This window comes from Callionymus lyra, chromosome 1 (assembly GCF_982586985.1).
Source record: "Callionymus lyra chromosome 1, fCalLyr1.hap1.1, whole genome shotgun sequence".
Classification (NCBI taxonomy): Eukaryota; Metazoa; Chordata; class Actinopteri; order Syngnathiformes; family Callionymidae; genus Callionymus; species Callionymus lyra.
Window position 1 is genome coordinate 40,661,790 of NC_141818.1, and position 12,272 is coordinate 40,674,061.

Consider the following 12,272-nt stretch of genomic DNA (forward strand, 5'->3'; position numbering starts at 1 on the left):
ACGCCGCTTTGAACACACACACACACACCATTTTTTCGTGTTCACACAAGGAGAGCTAAAGCCGGGCGTGACTATTTTACATTTCCGCGAGTGCATTTAAGTTTCCTGCATGTCAATGTCACGGCAAAATATTCATTCGAATGCTGTCTAACAGTGTCGAGGGTCACTGAGCCAGAGACAAGATCAACCACCCCCCCACACTCACCCCCCCAACCGAACTAAAGCAGAATGACACTCGCCCTTCAGGATGTTCAGGATAATAGTGATAAGTGCTAGAAAGGAAGTAAGAGATGCTTTCAAAAGCACCTGATGAAGAACCTTTACAGCGTTTTTTGTTTTGTTTTTGTACATTATTTTCCAGAGAAATGGTAAAACCAACAGCATATAGAAGGTAGAATATCAAAGATTAATGTCGATATAAATCTAACCACAAGCTGGGTCTGAAACAACATCTTTTTATTAAGGGTCGACAAACCAGTACTTTAGTAAAACTTGTAGAAATGCCCTTAACAAATGGAAAACATGAAGATGCCCCCCCCCCCAAAAAAAAAATTGTTTGGAAGCAAAACAGATTATTATTATTATAATGTAACAAATAAATAAAGTGTGTTTCTTAGTGTTTTCTAATGTGATATCAAGGTTTTGATGAGGAAAATAGAAACCAAAAAATATAAAACACATAAATGTTTGTAGTCTAGCTCTAGCTGAACCACCAAAGGTAGCCATTGTGTTATCTCAGGGTCAAGGTGACCCAGGGGTCCCGAAAACAGGTGTTTGAACGACCTCGCTGGTTTCCATAAATACATGTGCAGCGGTGGTTCACCTTGACCCAGGGGCAACACAAGGGGTACCACAAACAGATTTGTTTCCAGGCCTCCGGGTCACCTTGACCCTGAGATAACACGAGGGTTAATTCTTGTTGTTTTTCTTGTCCGTGTAATTTAAAAAAAAGGTTGTTTAATGTTTCTGGGATTATTTTGTTTGGTTACACTGTTAATTTCGTCCATTTTTATATAATTTTACGTACTATTTATTCTGTATTAATCTTACCTGAACCGGTCATTCTGCTAGAATCGTTATCACGAATCTCCAATGAAAAGAAAGCTAAATAAAAACTGTTTAATTGTTCAAGCATATTTAATAGAAAATACATCTTAACACTAATCACTAAATGTAAACCAAAAACATATACTATGAAATAAATATGCACATTTTTCCCATCATATATCTGGGGTTGGACTTTCTCGATAACTTGCCGACAACTATTAAAAAGAAAGACCGAAACCTGGTTGACACAATTGTTTAAAGCAGACCATTTATGTTCCTGTAAAACGCTCATGCAAGTGCATGAAACGAAAGGTCATTTAGACGCGTTCGAGCTGCTCATCATGAATACGCACCTCATTTGCATCGGGGATGCATCGACCTAAACCTGCTGAAAAATAACACACAATGCCACTTACTCCGCGAAACCTCACTCGACACAATAAAAGCACAGAAAATCCCAGATGAAAGCTCCTTCAAAAGAAGCTAATGGAGCGCCGTGGAAACTGGCAGTTTTTTAATGCCCTGCTTTGAAGTTTGAATTGTTTGACATATTCAAAGGGTTTCTGAACTTTTGAGTCGCTCAATGGCCCCAATGTCAGACTGCAGGTACCTCATTATACATTAGCACACCTTCGGCATCAGCCGGTTCTTCTCCATTCTGTTCTGGAATCACGAGCGCAGAGGAGAAAGATCTCCTGCTGCTTAGACCATGTCTAGTCGTGATGGCAGCAGCTAGAGTTACGAGGACCACACCTTCCCCTCTTCTGAAAATTCTTCTAGCGTTTCTGGGTTAACAAGAAGGTATTTCTGGACCAAGCAGGAGACAATTCTTCTCCAAGACTGCACTCCTCACCTTATCTCTAAGAGAAAGTCCAGACATTTTCAGATCTATTCATGGTCAGGCTCCTCCTTACATCAGTGATCTGATCCAGCCTTACACCCCAGCTCGGGCTCTGAGATCTGTGGATCAGAATCTACTGAGGGTTCCCTAACTTCCGGACCAGAGGAGAGAAATCCTTCCAGACTGTTGCTCCTAAACTTTTGAACGATCTTCCTCTCCTTCTGTGTTTGATGATCTACTGACTCCTTCAAGAAACATCTTAAGACATTCTTATTTGTTCAGGCTTTTGCTTGATTTTCTGGAACTCCTGTTGTGTTATCAGTATTATCTTGATCTTTAAAGTATATATTTTATTGAATATTGTTTTGATTGGTTAAGCGCTTTGTGACCCTGGTCTAGAAAAGCGCTATACAAATAAAAATTACTTACTTACATTTTCAAAAACCAGCTTGTTCTTTTAGTCATAAAGTCGATGAACAAAGATGCAGTAGATTCTTCACCACGATGGACAGACATTGTTCACTAGTGATGTTGGGACTTTAATGGTGGCTTTGATTATTGACCAATACTGATCCGATATCACTGTTGAAATGTGAACTATCTAGAGTAGACTGTGAAGTAACGTTGGTCGAATAAAAAGCAAAACTTACTATACATGGACATACAGTATATACAATGTTGGTATTCATTAAAACAAAGATTACCAGAATTTTAAGAACATAATATATACAGTATATAGACTTTGTCGTTTATCCTACAACCAGCAAAACACGAAGAAAACAATATGCTAAAAACAAATTTTATGAGGAGCATAGTGTACTCTGCAAGTGTCGACCAAAACGCCAGAACGAAATCCAATGAACACTTATGTAGAATAGAGATTGAGCTTTACTGAACAAAAATATTCAAATTGAAATGTAATATATATATATATTCCACTCCTAGGACTGTCCATCCAAATTAATCTGACAATTCTCTTGTGTAGAAGCTTCTCTCGTCTTCATCTACTATGCATTTACGGAGCATTGAAAATGAAGCTTCATCAACATGTGTACTCACACGCGTAAGTAGTTAAAATTGGTCAATCAAAGGAGCTCACGTTGTCACCGTCAGCCTTAAAAATAATGTGCGATTGTTCAACACGTTCATGCTTCACCTGCTGCAACAAAAGCTCCTCGTTCTTAGAAGAAAAATAACCACTCTGGGCTCCACATCCTTTTCATGGTGCTCTGGCCCCATTTTTTAAAGAGAGACTGGTCCCAGATATGCTACTTTATTCTATTTTGGTAAAGATATATGAGGAAAGGAGTACTTTTTGTTCTCAAGGATTTCAGGAAAAATAAAAAAGTCCAGCTTTGGATCCAAAGTTTGAAAGTGTTGGATAATTGGACGCACTGCGGCGCGGTGGTCAGAGCAAGATTCGCTTCCAGGTCAGGAGGAAGGCAACCTTTGACCTTTCTGTGTGAGATTGTATGTTCTCCCTGTTGTGTTGTGTGGGTTTACTCCGGGCACTCCGGTTTCCTCCCACAGTACAAAAACATACAGAGGTCGATTGGAAACTTGGGGAAATTGCCCATTGGTATGAGGGGGTCAAGGGTCGTATATCTTTGCAATAGACTCTCTTCCTGTCCAGGGTGTCCCTCACCTATTGCTCAAAGAAACTGGGTTAGGCTCCAGCGACCTGCGACCCCCCCCTAAGGGAACAAGTGACCAAAAATAAATGTTAGATAAGATCAGCAGTAATTTACATTTTTCTGTAATAAATATAATGTTCGACAACAGCCATGTATTTGGATATAAAAAATACTTTTCTTGTCATATTCAAGAATGACAAAATGATGTTAATCCTTTAGTTCTGGATAAATCTGCACAAAGCAGCAGAACACAGTCATAGCTGGCTAATCTCTACTACTGGCTCCCTTTGCCAGGTCCCAGCTATGAGGAAGAACTTGTTCTAAATCTGCACTGCCTGGTATAATGAAGGTTGAATATATGGTGAAGAAAAGGCAACATCTAGGAACACGTCAGTGAATACGTTTCAGATTTTGTATCCATTCGCTACCAAAAAACAACAGACATATTGATTATGTTTTTTTTGTGGTGTTTTAAAACAGGGGTCCCCAACTTTTTTTGAACCACGGACAGGTTAAATGTCAGGATTATATTCCCGTACAAACGTTCAGATAGAAAAAAGTAAAAGTATGATCGCATAACCTGCAAAAACAACTACTTTTAAGTGCACAAAAAAACAAAATTGGCAAAAGCTCTGGACACACCAAAAAATGATTTGCTTTGATGTATATTTGATTGTATACCGACGATGGTGTTCTGTATGTGTGTGTCTTTTATTTGTTGTTTAAGCATTATTTATATGGAATGAATAAATCTGAAACAGACATTTTATTGCTAAATATTGTGTTTCACTTATTTTTACGAGTCAAGAGTCGCGCACTCGTGTTATTTCAGAGAAAATTTGTTTTATTTTTCTAAACTAAACATATATTAAGCAATAAAAATAAATACATTTTCTTTCTGTGCGCCCATTAACAAAAGTCTCACGGACCAGGGGTTTGGGGGACAACTGTCCTGAAAGACCATATGGACACAGAAATATTTTTAAGGATTTGTCACTAACAGTGGTGCAGAAGTGTCACCTGTGGTTCTATTAAGCTCACTGTTGTCGTCCACATTTTAAACACTTAAAAAGACGCAGGACAATACAATTGGTGTAAAGAATAACAACATCTTATATAGAGTTTGTTTTTTATTTTACTATTTCATTGGTTTATTTTGTAAGCAAACTATACCAAGTGTCTTGACATGTGAGGTAAATATGTCTAAGAATCTTTTTTTAATTTTTTTAAACGCACAGTAATAATCAATAGGTCAGACATGAGGTCAATAAGAAATGCCCTACCAACCGCCTTCATCCTTAAGTCGTCCAAAACTTTGGAAACTCTATTTTGCCCTCGTGCATGTTTTGCTGCAAATTCTAATTCAATTACTTTAACTTATTCAACTTTGAACGGCCAGTTCTGGCTCTCATTTATTTTTTACCATTCAAGAAAACATGGAGAAGGTCATAGAGACATGAAAGAAGAGCCGTTTCTTTTTCACCTTACAGGCGACCGCTTCTGCCTTTCTAAAGTCATCGCCTTTATTCCGGAACCATCATGCATTATCTAATGGTTCTGGTCGGATCTTCATCTGCAAAGCATTGCGTGCTCCAAATGTACTTCTTTTCAAGCTATTCGTGCATCTCCTCAGGCGTGCATTCATTTTCCAGCAATAAAAGAAAAATACTGCTTTCTCCTGCTATTGATGACAATATTACTTCTAAACTGCCCTATTTTAATAAATACATTCTACATTTTAATAAGATGTTTAAATAACCCTCAAAAAAACATGTATTATGTGTGGATGACACTGTTTTGTACACAGTGGATACATTACAACTCTGAGGTAACAGAAGGGAAAATGGATAAGATTTAAGATTGGATGGATAAAAAGAAAATACTTTCTGTACTTGGAGAAAAAAGTTGTTTTTTTTTTGCTCACCAAATCATTTGGATACAAATGAACGACATTGGAGCAGATTTCCTAGTTAGATCTTTTTTAGGGAGTCATCATAGATCAACATATATCATAGAAAAGCAAGATAGTAATTAAACAAACTCCCAATGGATGTTTGATCATGGTTTATAATAATCTAAAACCTTTATGTATTTTTAATTATACAACTATAGGTGTGTAGGATATACACAAAATGATGTGGACGAATCATAAATTGTGTACGACTGTGTATGAACGTATGAAACTCCTAAAACAAAACCGGTGCTAAATGTGATCGAAATAAATACATTTTAAAAATACTAGTGATAACAAGAACACCTTCACATTTGTCACAAATCCAAATCTCAAGTATTGACAACATAAACCCATCTTAAAGTGAAAACTCCAGCTATTCTTTTCTTGATTATTCAGCTCCAATATATTGATTTGTGTGTGTACTTTCAATACAGTCAGACAAATCCGCATGTTTCAGTCTTTCTGCAACGTTATGTATTTTTAATAGAAATGTTCAGGTGGATGTATTTGAAAGATGCAAACTGTGCTCATGATATTCGTGACACAATAAAGGCAGGTTTATAAATAGCAAAAGTGGATACTCGGCGTGAGCAGACGTCTTAGAGAAGTTGGATTCCCAACTGAGTAAACGGTAGTTTACGGTACGGAGTGTGAAACGACCTCTACACACAATGGTGTCTTCTTGTGTGGCCGATATCTATTCTGGGCTAACTTTTATTTATGTATTTTTTAAGTCGTAAGTCTATTTAAAAGTCTATTTAAAAAAAAGGAACAGTTCCGCTGCTGACGCAAGTGTTCCTCGACTCCACAATATTAGTGTTTTTCTCAAAACAAAAGCAATATAATTGCTGAATAATCTTTGGTTTTGTGCAGCTATTTTTAATGAAACCCTCAACAGCGCAATCCTACGTAGACAGGACATGATGACACTGATTCATGAAGCTTCATCAACACATCACTACCTCTGATGATCGATGGCGAAAAAAAGTTAAAAGTTAAAAACAATCTGTGACTTTTTTCAACTAGTCGCCTTCCAACATTCCCGCTGGACGAGTTTGAATGAAAGAGAAAGGTGCCTTCTGTGGGTAGATTTGTGGGGAGAGTGAATGCTGAGCCTCATCATTCTCACTGAACCAAACCTCAGATGAGTGGAATAAAATGCAAAGTCTATGAGACCTGAATTGTGAGATGTTTTTGTTAAACTATGAACCCGTAAGTAACAAGAGTGTAAGAGAAATAGGTTTATTTTGGGAAAGATGTTTAGCCATTTGTGTTTGAATAGACTGGGTTTGTCCCTCCCCCAAGTTTCCGAAAATGACAAGAGTGAGATTTGAGTGTCATGATGCGCACAGTGGAAAAAAACAACAATTTTTTTATGTCGATTTATAAGACAGATGTCCTCATCTTCATGCCCTCTTAAAGCTTCATAAACCTGTCATCTTCGTCAATGTCCTTTCACGTCTACAGTTACTTAACGTGGGATAAATACATACTGTGTGTGTCACAGTGAAAATATTACTATTTAATTATCAATTTCTATAAAGTTCTACATTTAAATGTTATAATATTTTAGTTTTGCATCTTAAACTTGGAGTTTTAAATGATCTAAAACCTATTATCTGGATGAACAACTTATTCAATTATCAATGCATCTGGCACAAAATAATAGTGATGGTCTGATGAAGCTTCATGAAAAAGTGTCATGTTGTTTAAAGGGTCAGTAGGTGGCGTCATCAGTTTAAAAATAACTAGATTTTGCTTTAGAACAGTTGTTCAAAACAAATGAAAATAGTGCAGAGACCGCCATCTAGTGGACTCTGAAAATAATGACGCTGCTTCATGAAGCTTCATCAGAACATCACTACAAAATAATAACCAAAATAAATACCAAATTTGAATTTGAAACAGTATTGAGTAGGACCGTAACAATAATAAACAATATCCCGAAGGAGACCTCCTGAGGGATCAATAAAGTTTTACCTTACCTTACCTTAATAAAGGACTACAAGGCAGACTTGAGTGATTAAATGCTTTTAATTTGAAAGAATGATGTGTATTTCCTATATTGTAATGTCGAAAACTAGTGATGGGCTGATGAAGCTTCATGAAACAGTGTCATGTTGTTTAGAGGTCAGTAGGTGGCGCAATCAGTTTAAAAATCAAGTGAAGTTTCATTAGAACAGTTGTTCAAAACAAAGGAAAATAGTGCAGAGACCGCCATCTAGTGGACTCGGAAAATAATGACGCTGCTTCATGAAGCTTCATCAGACCATCGCCGAAAACCCCAACCACAGAGAGCTTGAACGCTGACGTTAGAATCTCTTTTGTGTTCGATGACTCGATTTCTCTGTGTTGAGTGAAGTGGTGCTGTGATGAATCATAGACGTTTTATGTTGCTTCTGATTGGTTGATATTGTGTATCTCCTTCTGGTTGGCCAGATTGATGCAAAAAGGTATTGAACCGGTAAATAAAAGCATTTGTCAAGTGTGTGAATGAGCTCTGCAAATGTTTCAGGTCATGATTTCATTTTGCAAAACTTGCAACACATGGTTTGATGCATTTTCTTCTCTTATATTCCAAAGGTAGTACAACTCCACAGGAGTGATTGATCCCTCAGGAGGTCTTCTTCAGGATTTTTTTTCTTTTTTTTTCCCAATTAGCCACAGCAAAAACAGCAATTTTTCATGAAAAATAAATAAAAATTAAATAATAACAAGAACAAAGAGAAATAATATATAATATAATAATATAATGTATTGTTTTACACATAATGTTGCGGAGGCAGATTTTCCAAGAATATTTTGGGAACTTTTCTGGAAAACGGTCGAATAAAAGAAATGCATATTTCAGGGTAAACCAAAAGATGCGGAAAGTTTACTTCAAGGGTTTTGCGTCTCAGCTCGACTCTGGCAAGAACATGAAGACGATGCTTTAAAAGCTTCGGACATCTCAAGGTGTGGAGAAACGTTAATCATTCGGTGAGCAACATGGAAACATTGTATCTTCTGAAATTAAACAAACAGGCTCCTTTGCTTTTGTGCAATCGTGAAAAGCTCCGGGCTTCTCCCGTAGGCCTGCCCGACCGGAGGCAATAACACATTACGTCTCTCTTTGTCTCGACAACACACTCAAACACCAATGACAAAATAATATGCTTGCTCACGCCTGAAATGTTTGATAGCACTCTCTTCCTGGGGAAAGCCGGGGCTAATGGAGCTGTGGAAGTAAACAGCTCGCATCAAACCAACTCCGGTGTCACTCCTAAGAGTGAGAGACAATTACAAAGATCAATGGTACAGCTCAAAGGTAATTACCGGCTAAGACGGGAGACGGACAGGGATTGATGCCTCACAGGTCGGATCCTCGCCTACTGTGATGCTAACATTTAGAGTGTACTCCCTCATGAACGTCCTCAAAGTGTCACTTATAACAAACACATACATACAACCCTGCTCATCACTATGTACTTTTGTCTGGTCGACTCGCTGGAGAGCCTGTGAGTTTCATGAGACCCATAAACTGCATTGGCTCAGAGACATTATTTTCATATGAAGTGCTGGAGAAACATTTTGAAATCACCAGGAAGATACAAGTGTTATGACAAGAGCCTTTATATTAATAAAAATTACTTACTTACTTACTTACTTACTTTCTCTGTTGTATTTATTTAAACAAATACTAATAGAATTTAAGAATTTGCCATTACACTAGTCCTACACTAGAGGGAGCCACAACAACTATTTTAAAACCTACAGACTTGGGCTTTAAAGGGCAACAAATGTTAGCATTCCTGACTCACTCATATGTTTCAAATCTTGTAGTCTTCTCCAAAATGCAAGATGTACGATGTCTTTAATGAAGATGTTTTTAAGTTATTACATTACAAGGTTCTAAAATCCGGGCAGGAATAAAAGATTTCAAGAGCGGAGTCCATTATGACATTATAAGGCTTCACTCCTCCTCCAGCCAGATGTTATCACATCCCGCTTTATTTATACAACAAAGCCCTTAGCGCTGGAAACTTCTGATGTTTGACCAATCAGAGTGGGTGTGGTTATGGAGAACAAAATTTCATCTAAGAAGTGATATGGCTAATTTTCATGCCCATTATATGGCGCTCTTGGCTTAAAAATGTTTCATTAAAATACCTGCTCAAAGCCAAATATTATATAGCAAAGATTTCCAGTAGTGATGCTTTATGAAGCTTCTGTCACTATAAATTTAATTTTGCAATTTTACACCTCTAGCGGGCAAACAATACAATACACACGATATACAAACTACATTTTGGAATTTAAAGAAATAGAATTGAACAATTCAAAATAAAATAAATTCAAAATTGAAGGATACACATTTAATTTAAAATAAAAATGAATTACAACCAATACAGTAATATGTTCAGTATAAAGATACATATATGTAAAGTACCATTTATTTACATTGCAAATGTTGTTTTGTTATGATTGGGGAGTCATTCCACATCATTAATTACAGATTAATTACATCTTAATGCAGATCACAAACCATAACAAAAACTTGCTTAGAAACTAGCATGCTAACAAAGTAAACCCTGCTTTCACTGACTAACTAAGAGCATCACTCATAAAGTTTAAGCCCGGGTGTAAAAACAAGAGCATTTTTCTAATTAAACTTCAACTACGTGTAAAACTGTTTTGTGGGCAAACGGCGCCTGTAAAAACTTTTACGACTAAAATAACTAGTCGATTTTATAGATTGTAACGTTATAGAAGTGGGCTCCGTGTCTCGGCATTAAGTGCCGACTAGAAAAGACAAAAACAAACTAAAAACAGCCACTGGTGGCCAAATCTGTCTCTGCATTTATGAAGGTTTCTCTTCCAGGAAACAAAAATAATCCTCATGCTTGAAGACAACTCATTGAAGCAATCGATCTCTGCTGTAACTTTGACTTTACTCTGTGGAAAAAAGCAGCAGTCTTCAAATATCTTGATCCAAAGATGGAGGAAGGAGGGTGAAGGTCGATCTCCGCTGTCAACAGGATACACAAGGACCCGGTAAACAAGGAGGCAGTAGTTGTGACATGAAGCGGAGCGATGTGACAAGGACGGAGGTGTAAGATTGGTGAAGAAGACTGACTTGTTTTGGCAAGAAAAAGAAGCCATGAACGACATCACTGGACAGTCACGGAACAGATGCCTCTGATTATATAGATGTGTGCGAATATTAGTGATTTCTTGATGAAGCTTGGAGAAAAAAAGGGTCATCATTCTTCACATACAGTAAATGGAATTGTTGGCTTGAAAAGAATGGGGGGGGGGGTTTAATAAAATATCTGCTCAAAGCCAGAGTTCCTAAAGCCAAGAGGCTTCATGAAGCTTCGTCAGGCCATCAGTTGAAAATGAACAGGAAACAGTTAAACCAGTATCCATGTACACCAGCAGAACTTTTCAAATGATATTTGTTCTAAAACTTTCACCACTGCAGAAAGTAAGGGTGTATTTCTGTAAAGTGTGTAAACAAAACACCCTCTAATGCAGACATCTACACACCCACGCTTTAAAACCGGGGAAAGACTCTCAGAGAAAAGTAATGGATGCAGGGAACAGTCATACTTATCTCAATGGGAAATGATTTTGTGTATCCAGATAGTCATTCTAAACACTGCCAATTTCCCACAAGATGTCTGTGTTGATACTTCACATATCCTCCTTTGAGTAACTAATATACATGCAATCAAGCTTGACAAAAAGCATCAAAATGCCACAAACTATTGATACTTAAATGTTGTAGTTGATACACACACAACAGTGTTTATTATCTATGTAAAGCATAGCCAAGAAAGGAACCCATGTGTTAATTTACTTTTTATCAGGCGGTTTCCTTAATATTTAGATGTGTACAACATACAACCTCAAAATATTGTTCCAATCTTTATTGTTCATTTTATTAATTCTATTTAGCTCTACCTCAGACCTATTTGCAGTTTCTCATTGCACAGCTGTTTTTTTAAAAAAGAATTATGAATATGTTGTAACACAGGTTTTTTTAATTTTTTTATTTCATTCTTTATAAAAATATTTCTTAAACTTGGAGATCTGAATATAATTATCGAGTTACAAATGTCACTACCTTGACAACCCAGTAATAACATTTTGAAATATATTGCCAAAGGATAAAGGAAGTAGAGTCTCACAGGAACTAAAGACGTAAGCCAAACTGGTTGAAAGCATTTTTCCCCCCAGTTTGGTAAAATCATCACTTTTCACTTGGAAAAATACTTTAATTGAAGATAGGTTTAGACAGATGATGACAAACGGCAACTCAACCCATAGAGAAGTGGTCAATCTTTGCTGCTTTGAGATGTAAGTACCACGTGTAAATTCAAGGGGGAATACAGTAGACATACAACACAAGATTTCAATAGGTATATATACCATAGAAATACTTGATGAACCACAACATTGCTGCCCATTTGCAGCCCATCGTCTGATATTGTACATCCCTCTATGCATAAGGTCAGGCTCCTCCTTACATCACTGATCTGATCCAGCCTTACACCCCAGCTCGGGCTCTGAGGTCTGTGGATCAAAAATCTACTTATGGTTCCACGCACACGGCTCAGGACCAGAGGAGAGAAATCTTTTCAGGCTGTTGCTCCTAAGCTTTGGAAAGATCTTCCTCTCTCTTTGCGCTTGATGGATCTACTGACTCCTTTAAGAAACATCTTAAGACGTTTCTATTTGTTCAGGCTTTTCCTTGAATTTCTCGAAATTCTTCCTGTGTTGTTCTCAGTATTATCTTGATCTTTAAAGTATG

The 12,272-nt window shown here is 37.2% G+C and overlaps 1 protein-coding gene across 5 annotated transcripts in view; it reads right to left on the minus strand.

Annotated features, from left to right (window-relative positions):
- The window catches only part of inpp4b (inositol polyphosphate-4-phosphatase type II B), a 160,829-nt gene that overhangs the window by 91,277 nt on the left and 57,280 nt on the right, over positions 1-12,272 (minus strand). The gene's annotated exons all lie outside the window — the stretch shown is intronic.